Here is a 24,682-nt window from a genome sequence, read left to right on the forward strand (position 1 = left end):
AGGTGAGCAAGGGAGGGTGAAGCTGCGAGCGAGACAGAGCGTGGCTGTGGCTGTGATTGGTGTTCTTAGCAAATACCTGCGTCTGTCAAGTTAACGTCTCGAGATTTCTTTTTCATTATCAAGACAAGAAAACAATTAATAAATGTTTGGCTAAGAGAGAAAAGAATATATGAAATCCAAGTATTTGACAGAGAGAGAGAGAGAGAGAGAGAGAGAGAGAGAGAGAGAGAGAGAGAGAGAGAGAGAGAGAGAGAGAGAGAGAGAGAGAGAGAGAGAGAGAGAGAGAGAGAGAGAGAGAGAGAGAGAGAGAGAGAGAGAGCACCAGAAAGACAACAGAACAAGCAAAAAAGAGAGTCACAACCCACAACAATAACAGGAGGAAGCAGTAAGACCAACAGTAACATTTTAATGAAGACACTCAAAATATGAGACCCCGCCAGGCTGCACACGACCTCCGCGCCCCTTACCCTAGGAGCAATTTCCCTTTGCTACACGCGGCGAAGGAAAGCATAGTAAATAGAGGCTTCACATCACGCCTCGTTTGGCTGCCCCATTCGTGGCCTGCCCCCTCCCCACTCGCCAAACCTGGAGACTCCCCATAGTCTTGGTGTCGATCTCCCCGCGCGGTACATCATCTGACCCCATCGCCTCTAATTAGCGGAATGACAGTGTGAAGAAAGGGAAGGCTGGCGGGGAAGTGAAGGTGAGGGTGCGGCGCGGGAAGGGTTGGAAGTACAAGGAGGTATAGGGAACAGCATATGCAAGTGTTGTGAAGAGGATAAGGAAGGAGCGAAGAGTTTCATTTGTTGAGACGTGGATCTTAAGTTTGTGGTATGGAGATGAGTGAAATACGAAGATAGGAAAAAGACTACAAAGATGAACTAGAGAGTGAGGGAAGGAATTTGACATATACAAGAGAAAAAAAATTAAAACATAAGAATGCAAAGATGAAATAGAGAATAAGGGAAGGAATTTCATAGATACAAGAGAAAAATTGAAAAGGGTTAAGTGTAGTGACTGAGGAGTACCGCCATGTAGAAAGATTATTACAGGGAATTACTAACAATTTCTAACAGCAACAGGCCTTTAGATGCGGATTAGGCCGTTACATTTTACCATACTAAATCACACAAACTATAATGCTAGATGAGAAAATAACTTTAATACAAAATAAAATAAAAAGAAGTTGACATCTATAACCACTTGGAGAGTATAAATGCTTGTTATGGTAATGTGCTGTGTAGAGTGAAGGCAGACACACATTACGATGATAGGAAGCGTATAAACAAATGAATATTAAAAGAAAGGTAATGAGTTATATAGATAAAAGATTATAAGATAGAATTTAAGAGTTAAAGAAGGAATTAATGTCAAGGGAAAGGAGTTTGATATGTGAAAGAAAGCGTAAAATGAGAGAAAAGGGAAGACATTATATAGATACGAGAGAAGAGTGAAGGGATGCAGTGGAGAGAGAGAGAGAGAGAGAGAGAGAGAGAGAGAGAGAGAGAGAGAGAGAGAGAGAGAGAGAGAGAGAGAGAGAGAGAGAGAGAGAGAGAGAGAGAGAGAGAGAGAGAGACATGAGAGATGGAAGCAGACTGTATGGAAGGATTAAAAAGTTCAGAGGGAGGAAGAAAAAAAAATATACGTGAATAAACATGAATATAATGTAAAAAAGAAAAAAAAGGAAAAGACATTACAGAGGAAGGAAAGGGAGGGGAACAAAAAAGAGAAAGGGAAGATATATGTGAGAGGAAAAGAGGTATGTGATGTATGAATGTACGGGGAAATGGAGGAAAGGAAAGGTAGGAAAGAAACTTAGAAAAAAAATATATAAATACACTAAAGGACTGGAAGGATAGAACGGATAAATAGGAATGAAAGAAAAACAAAACACAATAGTCATGGAAGAACGAAAAAAAAAACGAATATAAGAAAATAAATAAAACACAAAATAAAAGATAAAAACGCAGTGAAATATCAAATAAAAGAGAAATATACAAATGAAAAAAAAACAAACAAGAGTGAGGAAGAGAGGAAAACGATGAGTAACAGAGAGGGAAAGGATGAAAGCGAGAGATAAAAATAGATGAGTGAGAAGTTGGGAGCAGCTTTGGTACAGTGAGGATTAGAGGCAGGAGGGAGTCAGGGAGGCAGGGAGGGATACAATGGACAGTGCAGCATCCACGATAGGCATCAGTGAAGTGCTTATAAGGCTCTACAGCACCCGGTAGCACTCCCACCCTCCTCATCTTCCCACCCTCCTCCCTTATTCTCCCTCCTCTTCACCCACACGCCTCCCAATGCCTCCCCCACCTCCACAGCATCCGCACCCCCCTTCATGAGCCACCACGGGTTCCCACCTTACACCTTGCATCTTCTCTGGCCTTGGTACCTCTTGAGTGAATGACACATCTGTAGCCTAGCGTCTCTCTCTCTCTCTCTCTCTCTCTCTCTCTCTCTCTCTCTCTCTCTCTCTCTCTCTCTCTCTCTCTCTCTCTCTCTCTCTCTCTCTCTCTCTCGCTACTTATCTGATTCCTGACACCTCTCTTCCACCTTTTCTCTAACTAATGGATGGCTTCTTTCACCCTTGGACCGTTTCCCACTAACTGCTAATTTATCTCCCTCACCTTTGTCTCACCTTCCTATAGCCTTCGATTCATCTTTTTTTCTCTTTCTTCTATTCTCCACTACCTCTTCCTGTTCCTGACTCTCTCTCTCTCTCTCTCTCTCTCTCTCTCTCTCTCTCTCTCTCTCTCTGAATAATGACGCTCGCTTTCATATTATTATTATTATTATTATTATTTATTATTATTATTATTATCATTATTATTATTATCATGATCCTGTTTCCTAATCTCACTTTGTTTTTGTGAAATCACTCACTTTAGCTTCAGTATCGCTCCAACTCTCCCTCTCCCTCTTTCACTCACTCAGCCTCACTCATCTCTCCACTCAGCATGGTTCCACTTAACATCCCTTCCCTTCCGGCGCCCCTCCCTCCCTTCCTTTCTTGCACCTTCCCAACCTCCTCTCACAGAATTTCAGCCCCACTCGTGTCTTCTTCCAACCACTGCTACTCGTCTCATAATTGTTCCTTCCTCCACCGCCTGACTTTTCTAAACATCAAGGTGTTTTCTCTCCTGCTTCACACCTGCCTCGCTCTCCTCGCCGCGCCCTAACCCTTCCTTGTTCCTCCACAGAGTCATTCCTCTATCGTCCTTTCTATGCTTTTGTTCCTTATAACCATGTGTCGCTGCGTCTTTCCGTATCTCGATCAGTCCTTTTCTCTCTTACTCGCAGGAATAACAATATTTTATTCTTATTGTTAGTTTTTTACGAAAATACTATGCCAAGTACAGCTTTTTTTTTTCCTTATACAGTGAGAGTTTGATGAAAGAAAGTGATAAATAGTAAATAAGAAACATCAGGATGAGAGTGACGTGTAAAGTCAAAATATATATAGCCCACACATAATTTATTATGTGAGAAAAACGCTCCAAATTCAATCGCCACACGAATCACCGTCCTCTCTCCCTCCCTGTGTCTCTTTGATAATGGACTCACTCACATCTCTTAAGATACATATGTTCTATACATCTTTCATCGATGACAGCCTCTTCATTGAGCTGAATATGAATTGAGGCAACAAACTTATAAAACTTTTAAGGAAGGGTTCTGGGAGGAGAACTGATAAAGACTGGATGAAGTGATCATTTTGTAACTAGTAAAATATTGTTTCAGACAAGAATTACATATAAATCAAATTATGTGTTAGGATGTTGTGTACACCCTGGACACAAACCCTGAATACACCACCACCACCACCACCATCAACAACAACAACAACAACGACAACAGTGATGACGACGACGATGGTTACAACAATAACAGCACATACTACTACTACTACTGCTACTACCACCACCACTACTACTACTACTACTACTACTACTACTACTACTACTGCAACTCTAATACTCCTACTTCTACTGTGACACATCCATAAAAAGCAATCCCATTCATCACAGCCCCTCTTTTGTCTATCAGTCCTTTTATTCAACATGAACACACACACGCACACACACACACACACACACACACACACACACACACACACACACACACACACACACACGACCGTCATGTCCTGTGTCCAGCCGGCGCCACAAGGACTCGGGGCGATTCGTCACGGAATTGACAAGTAGAAGAGATTATGCCAGTCGCGTCCTGCGGGGTGGAGGGGAAGGGGTGGTGGTGGGGGCTGGGAATGGGAGGAGGAGGGGTGGTGGAAGGGGCGGAGCGTGGGAGCAAGGATGTGGTTCTCTTGATTGTGATTGCTGGTAACAGGAGGTGGAGAGGGGGTGGTGATGGTGAGAGAGAGAGAGAGGGGGGGGGTGATCATGTAAACGCAGGTGTGACTAAATAATTAATAACTTTATAATTACAGTCGCAGCATAAGAATGTTCACCAACACCCCCCAAGTTTCTTTCATCTTCACCATCATACATCTCTTGTTTTAGATTAGATTACTGTAGCTTATCACAAACAGTCTCGTAAGGGCCATCAGGTATGCTGCTGTTCGTTCTTCCATTGAGCTCATGTATTTATCTTTGAGTTGAAAAGTGTATTCAAACCTCTCTAATTTTTTCTTCCATTTCTTTCTTTTTTGCTTTTTTTTTTCCACTACTAAATCTTATCATCTGTTTCTTCAGTTTCCCAGCGTCTTATTCTTTCTTTCCACTTAGTATACATAAAAGCCTTCAACAGCAGCTGGTCCTAGTAAGCCGGAAGTGCCCCTAAGCTAATATAGAAAAGACCTGAGACAAATGTAAACCATTCTCACGTGCAACATTAAATATAAAATGTACTTCGTTTATTATAGAACATTGAACATACGAGCAGGTCTGTGTTTGGGAGTTTGGCACGAGTTCTCAGTGCGGGGAACCCTTCACACCTGGCGAATTCTAGGTGGCACCTTCACATACATTAGCTCCTCGCCTGGCTGTTCCCAGACTCACGTACATGTGTGCCCAGTACTCTGTCTCGCAGAGAAATGAGTTCGTGTTGATGTTAAAGGTGAAGAACGTGATTGGTGCGGCTGTCAGTTGTGTTTAGGGTCCGTTGAGGTGCTAATGTGGGGTGTTGAGGGCTTGAGAGAGAGAGAGAGAGAGAGAGAGAGAGAGAGAGAGAGAGAGAGAGAGAGAGAGAGAGAGAGAGAGAGAGAGAGAGAGAGAGAGAGAGAGAGAGAGAGAGAGAGAGAGAGAGACGCACATTCAAACGGACAGGCATACAGACAAACATACATACCTACATTCAGACAAACAGGAACATACGTACATTTAGATAGAACTTCGTACTACTTCTCCCACATTCAGACAGACAAACAAACACACACACACATTCATACATACGTATTACAAATAAAAAAAAAAGCTAGATAGTTAGGTATTTTTTGGTTGAAGGTACAATTATCTTTATAAAAAAAATTGACTTGAATGATAAAAGGAACACAAGGACAGAGAAAAATATACACTAATATTTTAAGAGTATCTTGATTCTTTGTCTTTTATTTTTAAAGAGGCGGGATTAAGGGATGGCAACAAATGTCTTTTCCTTTCTCTTCTCTTTTTTTTTTTTTTTCATAAGCCGCAGCAACAAATAAGATAGCAGTATACGGGAACAATTAAATAACCCTGATACAAACCAGCAAGTCAATGAGATGGCAGAGACAGATGAACCCAGAGGCATAAACAGCAGTGCCTTCATACACACAAGCACACACAGTCATAATGGGGCTGATACCACGTACTACATTATAAACGGCGTCAGTTAATTAACTTTGATATAGCACGGGGCAGCAGAGGTCGAGGCCAGCAAGAAACAGGACGTGTAAACTGATACTCGGAAAACAAGCGGCAGGGAAAAGGGAAGCTGGACTAAGAATAAAGAAGAAAAACGGGACTGTCGGATGAGGGGGACTTAAAGGAGGTTCCATGGGATTAGGGAGATACCGGCTGGGAAATGTGCTGAAATGAGAAGGTTGTGTGGGAGGGAGTCCTGGATGAGTGTGTGGATGTCTCTCGGCGTCAACAAAGGGTTAGTAAGTGTAAGTGGTGAAAGTGCACAAAGGGGTGTTCCTATACCGTGGGTGGAGTACTGAGGAGGAGGGTAAAGAGGAGGAGGAGGAGGAGGAAAAAAATAATAATAATACTGATACTAGTAATGATAATAATAATAGTAGTAATTATAATGATAGTAACAATAATGACAATAATGATTAGAAGAAGCTGAAAGGAGGTGGAGGAGAAGGGGACGCAAGAGGAGAATACAAGGAATAGAAGGAGGAGAAGACAAGGAAAAAAAAGAAAGTATGGAAGAAATTAGTTACAAGGAAAAAGAAGAGGAACAACAAAAAAAAGGAGACGAGGAAAAAGGAGAAAGGCAAGAAAAGGATAAAGAGAAAAGAAGGAAAAATTAATGAAATATGAGGAAGATAAGAAGATAAAAGTAGAAAAACTATGTAGACAAAGAAAAGGAGGAGGAGGAAGAGGAAGAGAAGGGGGAAGAGAGAGAGAGAAGAAGGGGGAGGAAACAGTATAAGGATATTTTCAAAGGAAGAATATACACCAAATCCTTCTCCCTGCCTTGCACATCCACTAACCCACGATTGCAAGGAAAGTAACGCGTGCAGAGAGAGAAAGTAAGTACGAAAGCAAACAAGGGAAGAATAGCAGAAGGGAAAAATAAAAATACGAGTAAAGGGAGAAAAAGCATTGTAAAGAAGAGAGACGGAAAAAGGCGCGAGAGGAAGCATGATAATGTGATTGCTTCATATGCTCCTCGCTCTTCTGATAACTTCTGTGGCAGCTTCTCTCTCACGCAAACTTCCTTCCATACGTGCTCCTCAACTCGCAAGGCAGCCAGCACCACACGCCAGGTGTGTCTAAATCCCTTTACCCCAGTTCCTCCTCCTCCACCTCCTCCTCCTCCTCTTATAATCTCATCTTTGTTATCATTGTAAAGCGAACACACCCTTGCTAAACATACGCAGTCATTTAATTTTAATTAGATGCTGAAATACATTTATTTATTTATTTATTTTTTGTTTCTTTTTTCATTGCGACAAATAATAATATCTTTGCTTGGAAAAAAAAAATAAATAAATTGTAGTGTGTAAAAAGAACAATTTATCCTTCTCAACAAATTACGTTTTTCACACACAGATATACGTAATTTTTTTACAACTTATATATCGTTTTCCTTTTATTTTTATATTCTTTTATGCTCTTAAACAAATTACATTTTCCACACATATTCATAAATCTGCAGCATTTTTTTCTTTTGTACTTTTTTGGGGGGTTCCATCTTATTCAACAAATTACATTTTTTTTTCTCACACATATACATTATTTTGATTTTCTTTTTCTTTAATCTTCTTTTTTTTTTCACGTACTTTGACTGTTTTCATCATTATTCTCTCAATTCTCTTGAGTGGCGTCTCTCGGAGCGGGCATTACTTCTTCAAGAGCAAAGGGAACCTCTTCAAGGCGACTGGCAGACATATCTGCCGCCAAGTTTGGTTTATCACACACAGAACATCCATAATTATATTGCGTGTTATATATATATATATATATATATATATATATATATATATATATATATATATATATATATATATATATATATATATATATATATATATATATATATATATATATATATATATATTTTTTTTTTTTTCGTTTCTTACAATTTTTTTTTACATCTACATTCATTATTTTACTACATATTTCCCTATTTTTTTCTTTTTGTATTACATCATATTCTTTTTTTTCTTTTTTTCTTTTTTTTTCGCTTTGTTGTTTTATTTATTTTTTTTCATAAAATTATTTTCTTGCTGCATGGATAACAGCATTCAAATTTTTGTTGGTAAAAAGAAATTCATCACATTTAACTCATGCATCCATAATGTCTTTCTTTTCTTCCTTTTTGTTATTTTTTATCCTTTTGAAATTATGGTTTTCACATATGTATATACATAATTTTATTACATTTTTTATTCTTATTTTCTTATTCTATCTTTTTTATTTCTTCCTCTATTTATTTTCTGTGTTTTATTTATTACTCTTGTATTTTTCTTTTTCGCTCTTTTTCAACAAGTTACGTTTTTCACAAATATATGTATAATCTTGCTACATACTTTTTTTCTCTCTTCAAGGCGAGTAGCATATCAATTTTTTTTTTTAAATGCAACAAAATTAATGATCTTACTGCATGAAAAAACAACTCATATACTTGTAGGAGAAAGACAATCTGTTCTCTTCAACAACTTACACGTAGTACAACCATAATTCTACTGCATGTCTTTTCTTTCTTTTATTTTTTTTTTATTTTTACCCTATTGATTTTTTTTTTGTTCACATATGTATACTTAATTTTACTACTAATACACTTTTTTTCCTTTTTATCATTTTTGCTTTTTTTTCAAATTTTCAAGTTTCTTCTTTCACAGATGTATACATATTTTTTTTTCTTTTCTTTACTTCATCGTATCGAATAAGTTACGTTTTTCACTCCTATATAGATATTTTTTTCAAGATGTTTTATTTTTATTTTTCCTTTATTTTTTTGCGTCTTTTATTTTTTTTATTCTCCAACATAGTTTTTATTTCACATATGCATCAATTATTTTCTACATTTTCTTGTTTTGTTTCTTTTTCTTGTACAACAACAATCTTTTTGCTTTTCTTTCTTCCTTATTTTTTTTTTGCATGTCTTTTTATCATCTTCAAATAAAACAATGTTCTTACTGCATAGATAACAAAACTGAAATTCTTGTGGATAAGAATACATGTATCCTTTTTATAAAGTTCAATTTTTCACACATACATCTATATTATCTTTTTTTCTTCCTTTTTCTTCGTTATTTTTTTCTCCTTTTCAAGTGAAGATTTTCACACGTACATAATTTACAAATTTTTTTATTTATTTTTTTTTCATTTCATCCTCTTGAACGAATTTTCCTCTTCTTTGTATTTTCATTTTTTGCTATCTTCTTCAACAATTGTCTTTTTTTTGTAAATTTCTATAATTTTACTATATATTTTTTTCTTTTTTATTTCTAACCTCTTACACATTTTTTCCTTTATTTTTTATTATTTTTTTCCTTTATTCTTTTTATCATTAAGTTTCCTTTTGCACACATATTATATATATATTTTTACAGAACATATATTTATTCTTTTTTTCTTTTGTTTCTTCCTTTTTCTTTATTTCGGACAGCTTACGATTTCACACTTATATACATCATTGTATTAAAAGATTTTATTTTCAATTTTTTTCACGTTTTAATTTAGAATTTTTTTTCTTTTATTCTCTTCAAGGAGTTATACTTTTCACTCTTTTTTTTCTTTTTAGTTCTTTTCTTTGTTTCATTTTATCCTATTGCACAAGTAATCTTTTTCACACAAATATCCATATATTTTTTTTCTTTATTTTTTTTTATCTTATATGTTACGTTTTTATTCTTTTTATTTACTTTTATTATTTTATTTTTTTCGTTTCCTTATTCTTATTCATCATTTTTTTCTTTCACACATGCTATGTACATATTTTTTTCTACAACATAGTTTTTTTTCTTTTTTCTTTTCTTTATTTCATCCTCTTGAACATGTTATGGATTGACATTTATATACATTATTACATTATGAGATGATTGTGTTCCTTTTCTTTTTTTCCTTTGTTGTCTTTTATCCTCTTGCACGAGTCACGTTTTTCACACAAACATCCATAGTTATTGTATATTTTTTTTCTTTGTATTTTTCCATATATACATCCATTATTTTACTACATATTTTCCGTTTTTTTTTTTCTCTTTTTTTCTTGTTTAATGCTTTTGAAGTAACATTTTTCACTTATACGTAGAAATTTTACTGCAACATTCTTTCTTTTTTTTTTTTCTCCTCATTTTCTCTTTCTCCCAAAGGTAGTGATCTTGCTGCATGAAAAGCAAGCCTCAAATTTATGTAAGAAAAAAAAAAAAAAAGACAAATTTTTCATGTACGCATCCGTAATTTTACTGCATTTTTTTTTTCATCCCTTCCAAGTTACGATTTTCACGCATACATCAATAATTTTACTATAAATATATATATATATATATATATATATATATATATATATATATATATATATATATATATATATATATATATATATATATATATATATATATATATATATATATATATATATATATATTTGTCCTTTTAAAGTTTTTCATCATACGTATATAAATAAATTTACTACTTTATTTCATTTTCTTTTATTATTTTTTCTTTGTTTTATTTTATCCTGTTACGGTTTTAACAGAAACATCCATTATTACATTACATACTATTTTTTTTTTCTTTTTTATTCATTTTCAACAAGTTAGTTTTCACACACACACACACACACACACACACACACACACACACACACACACACACACCTATCATCTTGCTAAATACTTTTTTCTTTTTTTTTAAAGTTACGTCGTTCTCACATATACATCATTATTTTCCAAAATATTTTAATCTCCTTTCTCTTTTTTTCATTTCTTTTCTTTTTATTCTTTTTTATTTTCTTTTTATGCTTTATTCTTTTTATTCTTTTTTACACATTTATGTGATTTAGAAACACCATATTTCTTTTCTCACTTTTTTCACGTTTATAATCTTACTATGTATTTTCTTTTTCTTTACTATTTTCTATCCTCTTCAAGATATGTTTTATCACACGTATACAAAGTCTAATAGATGTTTTCTCTTTTGTTTTCCTTTTAACTTTTCTTTTACTTTTTATCCTCCAACAAGATTTTTTTACTCATACGTAAATAATTTCGCGACAACTTTTTTTTTTCTTTACACTTTTTCACTTTTATCACGGTTTTCATCAGTGTTCCCTCAATCCTCGTCTTCATTGTCGTTTCTCAGAGCAGGTATTACTTCTTCAAGAAAAAAGAGAACCTCTTCAACGCGTGTGGCAGGCGGCACCTCTTCGGCAATAGAAGAACAGAAGAAGAGTAAGAGCAAGAGGTGCCTCATGGGCAGCACACGGCACTTCGTAGCCGTGCTCCAGTTCAAAGCTTTCAACTGTCATTACTCTTTCACCGGCGAGCATTACTTCTTCAGGCGCTTGTATTTCTTCTTCAATAACACGCATTGGCTCCTCACTATCATACAATCCTTCAGTTCCAGACAGTGACTTTTTCAGTACGCAATCTGCTTTTTCCAGAGAATTACGTGTCTCCTCACTGACAAGCGGAACCTCTTCTTTGATAGTTTTCTCCTCAGGCCTCGATATTTCTTCTTCTGGAGCAGGTATTACTTGTTCAAGACTATGCATTACATCAAGAGGAGTGGCAGAAGGCTTTTCTTCGGAAACATTATCTTTCTCCTCAGGGCTCGGTATTACTTCTACTGGAGCAGGTATTACTTGTTCAAGACTATGCATTACATCTTCAAGAGGAGTGGCAGAAGGCTTTTCCTCGAGAACATTATCTTTCTCTTCCAGACCAAGAGACTCTTTCTGGGCAACACACGGCACCTCATCATTGACAGACTTGTTTTCTTCGTCTTCGTTGCCGTCGTCGATATCAAATTTTTCGGCGAGTTGCGTAACAGTCAAATGTTGAAGCAGTGTTGCAATTCCTTGAACCACCTGGGTGAGGGAGGGGCGTGCGTGGGCGTCCCAGGCGGTGCATAGATGTGATAGTCTCCTGAGAGGGCTCGCAACGAAGGACTGTGTTGAATATTTCATCAAAAACTCCAATAAGTAACCAAAACTGTACACGTCCCCAGATGGCAGCACTGGCTTTCCTCCCAGCACCTCGGGTGCCATCCAGGGACATTTTTCTACCTCGTCGTCGTCGGCCTCTTTGTTTTCCTTTCCTTGGTCCTCATCAGTGATTTTATCATCGAAGCATGCTAAAAACTTTTCAAAGGTATCCCCAGTTATTGCGTATTTGGCTTTCCTCCGTGAAACCTTCGCATGCCTTTCAGTCAGGTCGAATGGACGCTTATAGAGAATTTCCCCGATGTGACAAGCCAAGCCAAAGTCAATGATATGAAGATCAGGATCGCTAACGGCGCCGGTAAACGTGATGTTATTGTACTTGATATCATTATGAACGTATCCCTTGGCATGGACTTCTTCCATTCGCTGACAAATGCTAATAAGTGATTTAAGGAATAGCTCAACCGAGCACTCGTCTAAATAATAGTCGTAAGTCTGCCCTAAGAACTCCTGGAGCAAAGCTGGTGGAGTCTGGCACACTGCCAGCAACCGTGGCACTCCACCAGCACCATTTACATTCACCAGAACGCGGGCCTCTCTTAACAACGGCGCTGGGTCGCCATCGCGCAGGAGTTCTTTAACGACCGCCTCAGTGCCCTCATACCGCAGCTGCTTGACGGAGCCGTAGCCTCCAGCACCCAGGTGACGTCCAGGGCCCAGGCTGTGCAGCTGTTCCTCTGTCAAAAACGGGACGTGTCGCCGCAAAAACTGTGTGTCGTCTTCTTTAGGGTTTGACATTACTTTTTCATGAGAGGGCATCTCTTCTTCAGAAACAGGCATTACTTCTCCAGTGGACGACACTTCTTTAGGAGTACAGTCCTCCTTGTTAACGCAAGGGATCACTTCATTTACAATTGCTTCTTCAGGAATGGACGGTAATTCTTCAACAGCAGACGTTACTTCTTTAGTAGGATAAAGTGCTGTAGTAACAGACGGAATTTCTTTTCGGATACCTTCTATCTCCTTTAGACCAAGAGACGCCTCCATAGCGGGACAATTCGCCTCTTCATTCTTAATATCCTGCTGAGGAGCGATCCACACTTGCAGAGGAGGAGCCAGTTTCCTGGGCTCCTCGCCTGCCTTCACACGCCTCCGGTGTTTCCTGGCGGCCTCCCGTCGGGCCCACGCCACGCGTGCTGGGCCGATCGGTGGCGGCGCCATGTCAGTCTTAGAGGGACTCTTCGTGGTCTTGTATTGAGTCTTGTCGCCCTGTGGTGGAAGCTGCTGGGTCCGCTGCTTTACCATGCTTGTGCAGGCGCTGGGATTATCTGTGCCAGTGATTTGCTTCTCCTTATTATTGAGAATCTTCCTGGAACCCATGATTCAGTCAGTCTTGCCGTAGCTAGGCAGCTACGGCAGACATGGGGGAGGGGGTAATACTTAACATGAAATGATGGCTCGGCAACCTCTTACTCAGCTCCAAGCTCCTCTGCTAGGGACTCAGCCAATCAGGTGCGCCCGTTCTCCCCATCTGGCCAATCACATTCACCCATCCTTTCCCTTTATCAGTTTTTTTATTATCATTACTATTATTATCATTATATTATTATTATTATTATTATTATTATTATTATTATTATTATTATATAATTATTATTATTATATAATAATAATAATTATTATTATTATTATTAGTAGTAGTAGTAGTAGCAGTAGTATATTAATCATTTTTATTATTATTGTTATTATTATTTTATTATTTATCATCATCATCATCATCATCATCATTCTAATCATCATCATCATCATCATCATTATAATAATTATCATCATCATCAGCAGCAGCAGCAGCAACAACATCATCTTGACTAGATGATAGACTATAGTAGTAGTACAAAGTAGTATTACTATTACTGGTACTTATTAGCGAGGAAACTTACATTTTCTCGTCAGTGTCAGTGGGATAACCACACATATCTTTACAAATGTCTATGAAAATCAGACTAATGAACCTTTCCTGAGGATCCTTATCCTTTATTATCTCTCTTCTTCTTTTTCTCATTTCTTTTTCTCTTTTCTTCACCATCACCACTGCCCATCATTATTTTTTTTCCCTTCTCCCTCTCTTCTCTGTTTTTCCTTTTCAATTAGTTTTCCAAGACTGTGTGTGTGAACCTTGATTTCAATATGACTAGATGGATATTCTCGATGTAGCGATTGTTTTGTGTTTATTCTCTCTCTCTCTCTCTCTCTCTCTCTCTCTCTCTCTCTCTCTCATATATCCCCTAACGGAGGTGCGTCGGGAGTGATCACATTTAAAATATAAAGTGGGGGCGCCATGGATCACACTGCATTCTCCCAGCACCAGATTACTACAGCCAGGAGCCGTGAAGGAGGTGACGGCCACAAGTCTTCGTTAATGTGTGTGTGTGTGTGTGTGTGTGTGTGTAGTAAATAAGGGTGCATATTTTATTTATTTATTTTTTTCATATTTCGTGTTTTAAGAGACGAGGAGACGTTACTAACTGTTCCTTTGGTGGTAATAGCAATAATTGTTTTCATGAATAGTGTTACAATGTTGGGCAGGTTTTCAGACCATTTTCTCTTGATCGTAAACTTCTTAGAAAACTTTTGTTTTTTTTATTTAGAATGTAATACTGATTCATAGGGTAATTACCTGTGATAAATGGAAGGGGATGACATGCGTTATTTAAAGGTCACTTTAATTTTACATTCCACAATTTTACTTAACGCAGTTATGGAACATAAACTGTTTTGTGACATTTATCATCGCTTTAAGTAGGATGACCCAAGTACAGAAATTATTAGTAAGTGTAGATATAAAAAAAAAACTGTCCAGTGTTTCAAAATATTTGCAAATATTCATGAATTATTCTTTGAAGCGTACAATTCTGTCTTTGTTGTACAACTGTCATATGACTGACTGCGTGCTTCATAAAATGACCTTTATTGAACAATACTGAACAAACCAAGAGTCTTCTGTGTTATAGCTCTTTCCTCCTGCATTAAGTTAAAAGTACATACATAATAACTTCAGGTTTCTTTTTGTTTTTTTACATCTTCCCAATCGTATCAGTAAAACAAGTATTTATAAAGCAGGTAATATGTGTATTTCTACTTATTTCAAGTTGTTATTGTTATGTTAGAAGTTACGCACAAAGTGATAACAAATTCTCTTGATAAATGTACTTACTCATGGCGGAAACACCTCAAAATTATGATGAAGGGAACTTTGAACTTTATTATTAATGTGCTCCATAGTTCGCTCTTAAAAGTGTTCCATTCAAAACCACCTGTGACAGAAGCCTTGAAGTATTACATAGTTTCACCTAGATCAGGTGACGCTTCATTCATTAACCTGTTACATTTCTTTTTCCATTTCCATTTCAGCAGACTGAATTAATTTTTCTTCTGTCACTGAAAATATGTACTTGTGAGGTATCATAGTGAATCACGGAAGCTTTCTGGTTCAGCGAGGTTTGATGTTCAATCTCCTCCGTCCTTCATTGTTTACCTGGTGAGAGTCATTGGCTCTGCTTCCCCACAATTGGGTTTGCCCTCAAAGTGGCTTGATGGCACTCTGAACCCCACTGATCATAAGAGCGTCCACTCCCATCCTCGTGTTGCTAGGCTTTTGTACTGAAACTTCCACAAATAGTTGGATAAATTTTAACATATCGATTTTGAGATAGTGAAGATGTTTTATAGCAAAGACACGGTATATGCTTATCATACTTTTATATTACTGTTTCTTCCTTTCCTTCCTTTTGTTTGTTTATTCGTTTGTTTGTTTCTTCTCTTCCTTCTTCTTCCTCCTCTTAAACTTTACGAGTCCTCTTAATGCCAAGCCTCCTGTCCCTAGTTCGTGTCCTCTCGTTCCCGTAACTTCCCCAGCACCTGAAGCCGTCATAGTCCACACTGTAACAAATTGCTCTCCTCCCCAGCCTCTTTTACTTAATGTTATCCTCCCGTCCGCCTCACCAGCCGTCATTAACCTCCCCCCAGGCTCACCTTTACTTGTAACGTCCCTCTTCCAACTTGTTACCTCCAGGAAAGTGTTTCTGTGATCCTTTCTCGATCCGCTTTCCCGCCATCGTTCGCTCTAGTATTAAACGCAAGAGAAAGCCAGCGAGGGATAACGAGTCGGACAAGTGCAATAGCTGGCCAAATTACTGCAATTAAAGAAAAAGTAAATAAACAAGAGTTGCACGGCGTCAATGTGCAATTAAGGAGCGAATGGCCGTATCTGCGAAATTAATGAACTATTTTTGTAGAGAAAGAAATTTGATCTGAAAAAGGTCGCCGATTTCTTCTCTGCTACAGGGCATGCATTGAGTGGCTTAGGAATAGTAAGAATAAGAAGAGACAATTGGTATAGAAGAGAAGGAAGGATCACATTACAAGTAACAAGAAGTAATGGACAGCAACACTCACCATACTGGCAGCGGGATCCGACGTTTCTCAGACGTTTCGTAATATTCTGTAATATTATTTTTTAACTAGTAGCATTGCACGTGAGCATGAATAGTTCCACTGATTAGAGGTTCTTATAATGTAATACGATTTTCTTACGCCAGTACATATTCAAAGGCTATTTTGTAGCAGCACTCACTGAACACAGCAAGTAGTCTAAGCTGACGCAAGGATTTCCAAAGTGTGGATTCATGGGCTCCATGCTATGTGTGTGTGTGTGTGTGTGTGTGTGTGTGTGTGTGTGTGTGTGTGTGTGTTTGCTGAGGAATGTATCGATTATAGGTCATTCTACAATAGAGGACAACCCAATATCTTTTGATAAAATCTCCTCCATCTCCAGGTACACTGGTGGGCAGTAATTGCTCTTCCTTATTGGCTGTTGAGCGGCTGTAGCAGTGGTGGACCGCGGGCAGTGATTGCGCCCGAGAGGGTGAGGGCGCAGAGCTAGGGTGGAGGACAGGGACGAGATGTGGAAGACTGGAAAACAGAGTACCACCGGCAGGAAAGCTCTTGAGGCAGCATAGATATTGCTTTCTCTCTCTCTCTCTCTCTCTCTCTCTCTCTCTCTCTCTCTCTCTCTCTCTCTCTCTCTCTCTCTCTCTCTCTCTGGGTAAACAAAGGAACTATATATGAAGACTGACGGAAGAAGTGTTATTCTTTTACATCTTCTCCTCGATTAATTAAATGTATCACGGAGCCACAAAATGCGAGGCGCTTTTTCCCACATTCCTTATTTCATAACCGTTCAACGAGAAAATCCCTGAAGAATAACGTAAGATATTAGCTTCCAAATCGTTCTTTTGTCGTATTTGTTTCGTATTTGTGTTGGGAGTAGCCTCGTCTGTCGCCTAATTGTTCTTGGTCAGCTTCCTTTTCATTAATTATTTTTTTCATTCCATTCGTCATCGGTAATAAAACAAAGGGTATGAGAAGGAAACGTGAAATAAAAGGAGGTGTATAATAAATTGCTAAAGACAAGCATGCAGTAGTTTTCAGTCAAATACATTAACCACTGACGTCATCCCATCATCACATGCATTCTTAAACATTACAGCATCACCGTGCTCTTTTGTTTCTGCCTTTCCATAACCTGCACAACTCAAAAAATTATCAAGGCATCTTATATATTGAAATATCTTTGTCTTGTTAAGTAGTTTCACTTTGTTAAGATGGCATTGATCATGATTTTTTTTTTCTTATAACTGTCAAGTAATACCCTATGGAAAATAAGAAAATAGAAAATAAACCCCCTCAAAGCAACCACCTCACATCTTCAAGCAACAACCCACCAGCGACGCAAGGCAATGACCAGCTGTTTTGTAACCGAAAAGTCACCTTGGGCACAGCTGGACGCCTGGCTAACCTTGTGCTGCTACGCCACGACTGTACCGCATTGCTTCAAAGCGGCCTATCATTTGATTACATGAGACTGTAAATGAGACCTCGTTTCCCTTTCAGGCCTCATCACCAGAAAACGATCCATGATTAATTAACTTTACTTATCATCTCCATTTCGTTTGTCACAACATAATTACAGGTACAAGGGTGGCAGGAGAACGGTGTCATAAACGTGTGTAAAGGTTTGGAAACATTTTAGATAAATAAATGAATAATAGATAATATAACTGTTGCCACAAAACTAGCACAGTGTGTCCTTGATATTCTGAGTATGGCACAAGACAGAACGCCTTTTAAGGAAGCCTACATTAAACTGAATTATAAATGTTATCGTCCTCCAAGACATATTAGTTCATCTGTTTATCATCCTCAAAGATAAGAAAGGATCCGGGAATGAAAACGGAGAAGGAAATGTGGTGGTGTTAGAATTTTTAATCAACCAAAGCTCTATAGAGTATTTGAATCTCTCAGCCTGTGACGCAACACGTGACACAATACCTGACATTTTTCTTAGCGATGTAGTCTGTGTTAATATGGATTTGATTTTCAGTTTCGTCGGTATCATATAAAAAATGGATAAAAAAAAAAAGGAAAAAGAGAAATCCTGCCGTTTTTATGAAGCTGTTACGAATGTGTGTGTTGTCAACATCGTAAAAACTTTCATATCAAACAGAATTTCATATAATTGATAAAGGATTCGTACAGTTACACCTTTATCTCTCTTCTGGTTTTCCTCCTCATCTTCCCTATGTTTAATTTGAGCAAACGGACACATTTCCAGAGTGAAATATATCTAAAAACAGCCGTAAAATTAGTACTCCCTTAAAAGATAAAAATGTCAAAGCATTGTGCGGAGTCTATAGCAATTGTTAGGTTTAGAGTGTCAGGTCATAGCGTAAGAATGGTTGTGTCTAATGCTAAAAGTGAATAGTCTTGTTATATAATGTACACAACAGCTACAGTCACCGGTGAGATCGAGAGCACCACTCACCACTGAGATCAAGAGGAAGTACGGATCCACACCCGAGGCTCGTGGGAGGGGCCGTGGAAAGAGGAGAGTGGTGACAATCTGGCCCGTATTGGTAAAGCCATGACAAACGCTTTTTCAAGAGGGAGTTATCAAGACACTTCTCACAATCTCGGATATTTTCGATAATCTTTAGGGACTGCAGTCTTCAATGAACCTTTTGTGTGCCTCTTTTGTTGCCTTTGACCAGAGCCGCTCTTTCATAAAAATGTTAATGAAAGGAAAACGTTTCTACAGGTTGCGCTGAATTATAATTAAAATAACAGCGTGGACGCCTGTTTCTTCATGGAAATGTTCTTTTCTCGTATATGTTGTGTTTATCATAGTCAGTCTCTCTCTCTCTCTCTCTCTCTCTCTCTCTCTCTCTCTCTCTCTCTCTCTCTCTCTCTCTCTCTCTCTCTCTCTCTCTCTCTCTCTCTCTCTCTCTCTCTCTCTCTCTCTCTCTCTCTCTCTCTCTCTCTCACACACACACACACACACACACACACACACACACACACACACACACACACACATCACTCGTCAGCAAATGAATAAATAAAGTCGTCAGGGAGGCCACAAAACTTCTCCACGTCGACTTGCATGTGTTGATGAACAGGATAATGAACGCACTGAACAGGCTTCTTCCTTCCACCTGCCTTCCTCTTTTTCTTCCTCTCTCCATTGCTCATTATTGTCTCTTTTCTTCTTTTCCTTCGCTTTCTATTCACCTCTTTGTACACCTTGTTCACCTCCTTGCTGGGATGTGAGGCGCTGGTTTGCAATCCTCACCCTTAAGGCACTCGAGGGACTCCCACAGCAGGTGTTGAAAGGCAGACTTGCACTGACTAAACATGTGGTTCAGGAATGTATGCTTCGAATGGTTCAGTGTGTCAGACGAAAAGTGGAAGCATTGCCTAGCCAGTGTGTTTGTTCTTATATTTGCAACTTATAAAAAGTATTGCTTGTAACAGTATGTTTCGTCATTTTTGTGAAGTCAAATGTATATCATCCTGCTAGTGATAATAAATGCCTTGCTACCAGCTCAAGTTATAATTCTCAAGAAGATAAATGAGTATTTTGCTTTACCGTCCGCCAGATTGGGACAAGGAACAGCTGGCACCGTGCAGTCTGCAGTGTCAAGACTGCTTGGATGGATTATAAATAATTAGAAATGGGTGGCTGTGTGCCAGGTGTATTGGGTGACGTGTTCTGGCCAGGACACAGGTCTTTCAAAGGCAAGCTGAGAGCGTGCAAGGGAATCATAGACCCTTGCGTTGTACTATTGGGTGTTTGTGTGTAATTATATATATATATATATATATATATATATATATATATATATATATATATATATATATATATATATATATATATATATATATATATATATATATATATATATATATATATATATATATATATATATATATATATATATATATATATATATATATATATATATATATATATATATATATATATATATATATATATATATATATATATATATATATATATATATATATATATATATATATATAATACAGTTGACATGTAAGATTTGCCGAAGTGCCTGATACCCAGTGTGTTCTGAAGGTTCCCTTTCATTTGTAGCCATAGAGCACCGCCACCCGCAGTCACCTGTCCATTCAGCCATTCGTCGGTCACTCCCTCGAACTCGCTCTTCGAGTAAACAGAGAAGTAAAAGTCGCCATAAATTTTTCACTCTTCCACAGGCTGTAAATTTCCCTGCTAGATGGCAAGCCTCTCAACTGTTGTGTCAAGGCGGCGATGGGCCTTGACCGTCAGATTTTTGGGCTCGAGTCTGCCAAGAACATTTGTGTTGTGTTTTGTCTGAATCAAACCCTGTGCGGCGGTTGGCAAGGAGCTGCATGCTTGGGACTGTGATGGTGGCTTGCGTCAACACAGCGGCATGGCCTTGCCATGTCACCTCGCATACATTACCTCCTTGTAACACTCAACACAAAGACCACCATGCAGCCTAAACCACAACATAAACATTATCACCTCAGGGTGTATCATGTTGGAATCGCATTGTCTCGCTTCACGTTTCCCTTCACTCCTTGACCACAAAGCCCGGCACTTGGTCCTAAGTTGTAATTGTGTTGAGGGTCATCGACCAGCAGGACGAAACAAGAACTTCCAAATTAATCTTAGGAAACATAACCTCTGCTCCTCCTCCTCTTCCTCGTTCTTCCCCTTCCTCCTCCTCTTTCTCCTCTCCCTTTAGTCCTCCTCTTCCTCCTCCTCCTCCTCCTATTCACACCTTGATACAGCCTCTCTCTGGCGAAAACAACATTAAAGACCACTCAGATCTCTCAGGCTGACGCAAACCGAGCAAAATATTATGAAGGAGGTAACTAATTAACTTGCTACCTGAATACACGTGGCAAAATATTCGCTTCTTTGACGTACCTTCCTTTATTTAACACATGATGCTTTATCAGCTGATGTGTTTGTGTGTGTGTATGTGTGTGTGTGTGTGTGTGTGTGTGTGTGTGTGTGTGTGTGTGTGTGTGTGTGTGTGTGTGTGTGTGGGTGAGTAGGTTGTTGGGTGGGTGTTTGTTTAGTGTTTTTTTTTTTTTTTCTCTGCTTTTGTCGCAGCGTGCCCCTCCAGACATCAGGAAGTCTGATGGTCTCGTTATGGTGTCTGCCAATGTTTCGTGTGGCCTAAAGTTTGGAGCGGACTCAAGATGAAGAGGTATGGTCCGTTAGTGTGTGTGGCTGGAGTGTGTGCGGTGTGCGGTGCGAGTGGGCGGATTAGGGTGTGTCTTGGATGGAATCTATATATTTTTTCTCTGATAAAAGCGAGTACGGAATTCAGACAGAAGTGTGAGGTGTGAGAAATAATTTTCAGTGGGGACATTATCAGGAATGAAGATGCTAAAACAGCTGTCGAAACGTCCCATAAAGTTGGTGTTAGTATGTATGTTAGCACCTATTTCCTAGAAGCTATTTCTTGCTAGTCTCCTTCACTTCCAACCGTGGCGACTTTACATTTTGGAGAGTTTAAGTTACTGCTATTGCTTTTACCTTATATTGTAATCTCAGTTGTATCTTGCGCCTACTGTACTTCTTTTTTTTTCTTTTCGTTGGACTTGTATACATCCGTCACCTGCACTCCCTTGTACCACCACCACCACCACCACCACCACCACCATCATCACCGCTGTGTCCGTGATGAGGCAGGCAACAGGTGGTGCTTCTGGTAAACACGTTAATAAGGAAATAGGTGAAGTTTGTAGCATTAATGAAAGACTGATGAAAGGAGGGGGTAACAAAACACAGGTGCACGTGGTCTCTCTCTCTCTCTCTCTCTCTCTCTCTCTCTCTCTCTCTCTCTCTCTCTCTCTCTCTCTCTCTCTCTCTCTCTCTCTCTCTCTCTCTCTCTCTCTCTCTCTCTCTCTCTCTCTCTCTCTCTCTCTCTCTCTCTCTCTCTCTCTCTCTCTCTCTCTCTCTCTCTCTCTCTCTCTCTCTCTCTCTCTCTCTCTCTCTCTCTCTCTCTCTCTCTCTCTCTCTCTCTCTCTCTCTCTCTCTCTCTCTCTCTCTCTCTCTCTCTCTCTCTCTCTCTCTCTCTCTCTCTCTCTCTCTCTCTCTCTCTCTCTCTCTCTCTCTCTCTCTCTCTCTCTCTCTCTCTCTCTCTCTCTCTCTCTCTCTCTCTCTCTCTCTCTCTCTCTCTCTCTCTCTCTCTCTCTCTCTCTCTCTCTCTCTCTCTCTCTCTCTCTCTCTCTCTCTCTCTCTCTCTCTCTCTCTCTCTCTCTCTCTCTCTCTCTCTCTCTCTCTCTCTCTCTCTCTCTCTCTCTCTCTCTCTCTCTCTCTCTCTCTCTCTCTCTCTCTCTCTCTCTCTCTCTCTCTCCTTACATTTCCTTTCCCGTCCTTCACTGTCCATTAGTTTCCTTGCCTCTCCTCTCTTCTTCTCTTACCTCCTTTTCTCCCTTCCTTCCTCCCTCCCTCTCTCCCTTCCTTCCTCTCTCCCTCTCTTCTTTCCTCCTCCCTCCCCTCTCTCTCATTTTCTTTCGTCTCCTTTTCTTTTCTTTCCTTTCCATTTCTTTTCTTAACTTTCCTTCCCTTTCCTTTCTCCTCTCCTCTCCTCCCCTCTCCTCTCCTCTCCTCTCCTCTCTTCTCCTCTCCCCTGCCCTTCTCTTTTATCCCAGTGTTTCCGCTTCCCCTTCCCCTTCCCCTTCTGAGTCTCTCCCCTTCCTCACAACTAATCAAACACAAATGGCCTGCACCTGGCTACGGGAAGGCAAGATGGCATTGTTAGGAGGTTCATTCATCCTCGGGGCTCTCGTTGTATACCCAAGCACGTCACTGTAATGTTTGACAATTAGCAAAGAAGTACTGCCCCTCCCTCCCCCTCCCTTCCCTTCAGGTCGTCTGCTCCTTCAAATAGCCCTCAGCCTTGTACACCCTTGCCAGTCTCCCTCGACCTTTAAGTAACGTTTGGCTCTTTGTAATTAATTACTTTCTTTTCTTAAGGTAGTGTGCTAGCTCATTATCCCCCTTTGATCTCTTATCTCGTGGACGCTTCTACACTCACGTTCCCTTTGTTTTTCGTCTCAGAAAGGGTTGTGTCGGTGTTTAAGTGCGTGAGTTGTCTCGGTGAGTTAAATACTAATGAGTCAATTTCACGTTTGTCTTGAAGGAGGGCCGCCTCTCACCTCACAAAGGGAACTTTCCATCTCTCTCTCAGATGCTAGAGACATTTCTCTTTAAGGAGAAAGCCTCTATTTTCCATTAAGTGTAGCTGTTTTTTCAATATTGTGGTTATTATTTTTACCTTTTTAATTTTTGTCTCTTATTCTAAATCTTTCAGGTAATTTCATTTTCTAATTGACTTTAATATTGTAGCGGAGCTTTGTTTTTATTTTCCACGTGGTGCCTTAATTGTTCATCGGTAAACGAGTCAATCGTCGGAGAAAATACCATTATCACAAAAAAAAAAAAATAGTGTTTTTGTGCTTATTACGTAGAAAAACGTCAAAATGCATACAAAGTACCCTATATGGGAAAACGAAAAGACATAAACAACATAAAGTGCAACATAAAGTGGAAATGCTGAAGATGAAGAAAATAAAGGAACACTAAACCTTTCACGAGAATGGAACTGTTGATATTACTGGGATCTTTATCTATTTTTTCTAGTGTACATCATTGTCCCAGACTACATCACCACTACTACATCATTCCGTTGCAGCGTAAAGGGAGAGACTATAGTGGTGATGATGTCACTGTATTTATGCTCTCCAACCTGCATCACTTTAACAAACTTTAGGCGCTGTATCATTACAAACACAACCCTTCACCCACAGCAGAGTACCACACTAACATCCGACATTACCTCACCCTCCTGAGCCAATAACCTGCAGGGAGTGCCACAGCCCCGCCAGGCTACATAGAATACAAGCAATCACCCTGAGAGCGCACCCCGTCACGTGGCTCACTCTAATAGAAGCTTACAGTGTAGGGAAGCTGCCTCTGAGCGTCACATAATCCTGCACGCCATCCAGACCACGCTACGCTACGCCTCCTCCTCCTCCTCCTACTGCTCCTACTCCTCCTCCGCCTTATTCCGACCATTTGCATTCCTCTTTGACATCCAAACTGCACGCCCCACGCAGCGCACGCAAACACTGGCTAGTCGCCGCACATTTGGCCGTTTGCTCTGCTCACGACACCCACACTGTTGCGCGTCACAGAGAGAGAGAGAGAGAGAGAGAGAGAGAGAGAGAGAGAGGAGAGAGAGAGAGAGAGAGAGGAGAGAGAGAGAGAGAGAGAGATAGAGAGAGAGAGAGAGAGGAGAGAGAGAGAGAGAGAGAGAGGAGAGAGAGAGGAGAGAGGAGAGAGGGAGAGAGAGAGAGAGAGAGAGAGAGAGAGAGAGAGAGAGAGAGAGAGAGAGAGAGAGAGAGAGAGAGAGAGAGAGAGAGATTCAAGGCAAAAAGTAAATTCTTTCATACAAATGCACCACATTAAGCGCCT

At 39.2% G+C, this 24,682-nt stretch overlaps 1 protein-coding gene across 5 annotated transcripts in view; it reads right to left on the reverse strand.

Annotated features, from left to right (window-relative positions):
• Nucleotides 1-24,682, reverse strand: part of LOC135102158 (multiple epidermal growth factor-like domains protein 6) — a 62,110-nt gene that overhangs the window by 6,525 nt on the left and 30,903 nt on the right. Inside the window, exon 1 of one of the 5 annotated variants that reach the window (XM_064006952.1) lies at nucleotides 16,237-16,487. The exons of the other annotated variants lie outside the window; for them this stretch is intronic. The gene's annotated coding sequence lies outside the window, so the exon portion shown is untranslated. Of the gene's footprint in view, nucleotides 1-16,236; nucleotides 16,488-24,682 lie in introns of those variants that run through there. 5 annotated transcript variants of the gene reach the window in all.

Source organism: Scylla paramamosain, chromosome 7, assembly GCF_035594125.1.
Source record: "Scylla paramamosain isolate STU-SP2022 chromosome 7, ASM3559412v1, whole genome shotgun sequence".
NCBI classification, from domain to species: Eukaryota; Metazoa; Arthropoda; class Malacostraca; order Decapoda; family Portunidae; genus Scylla; species Scylla paramamosain.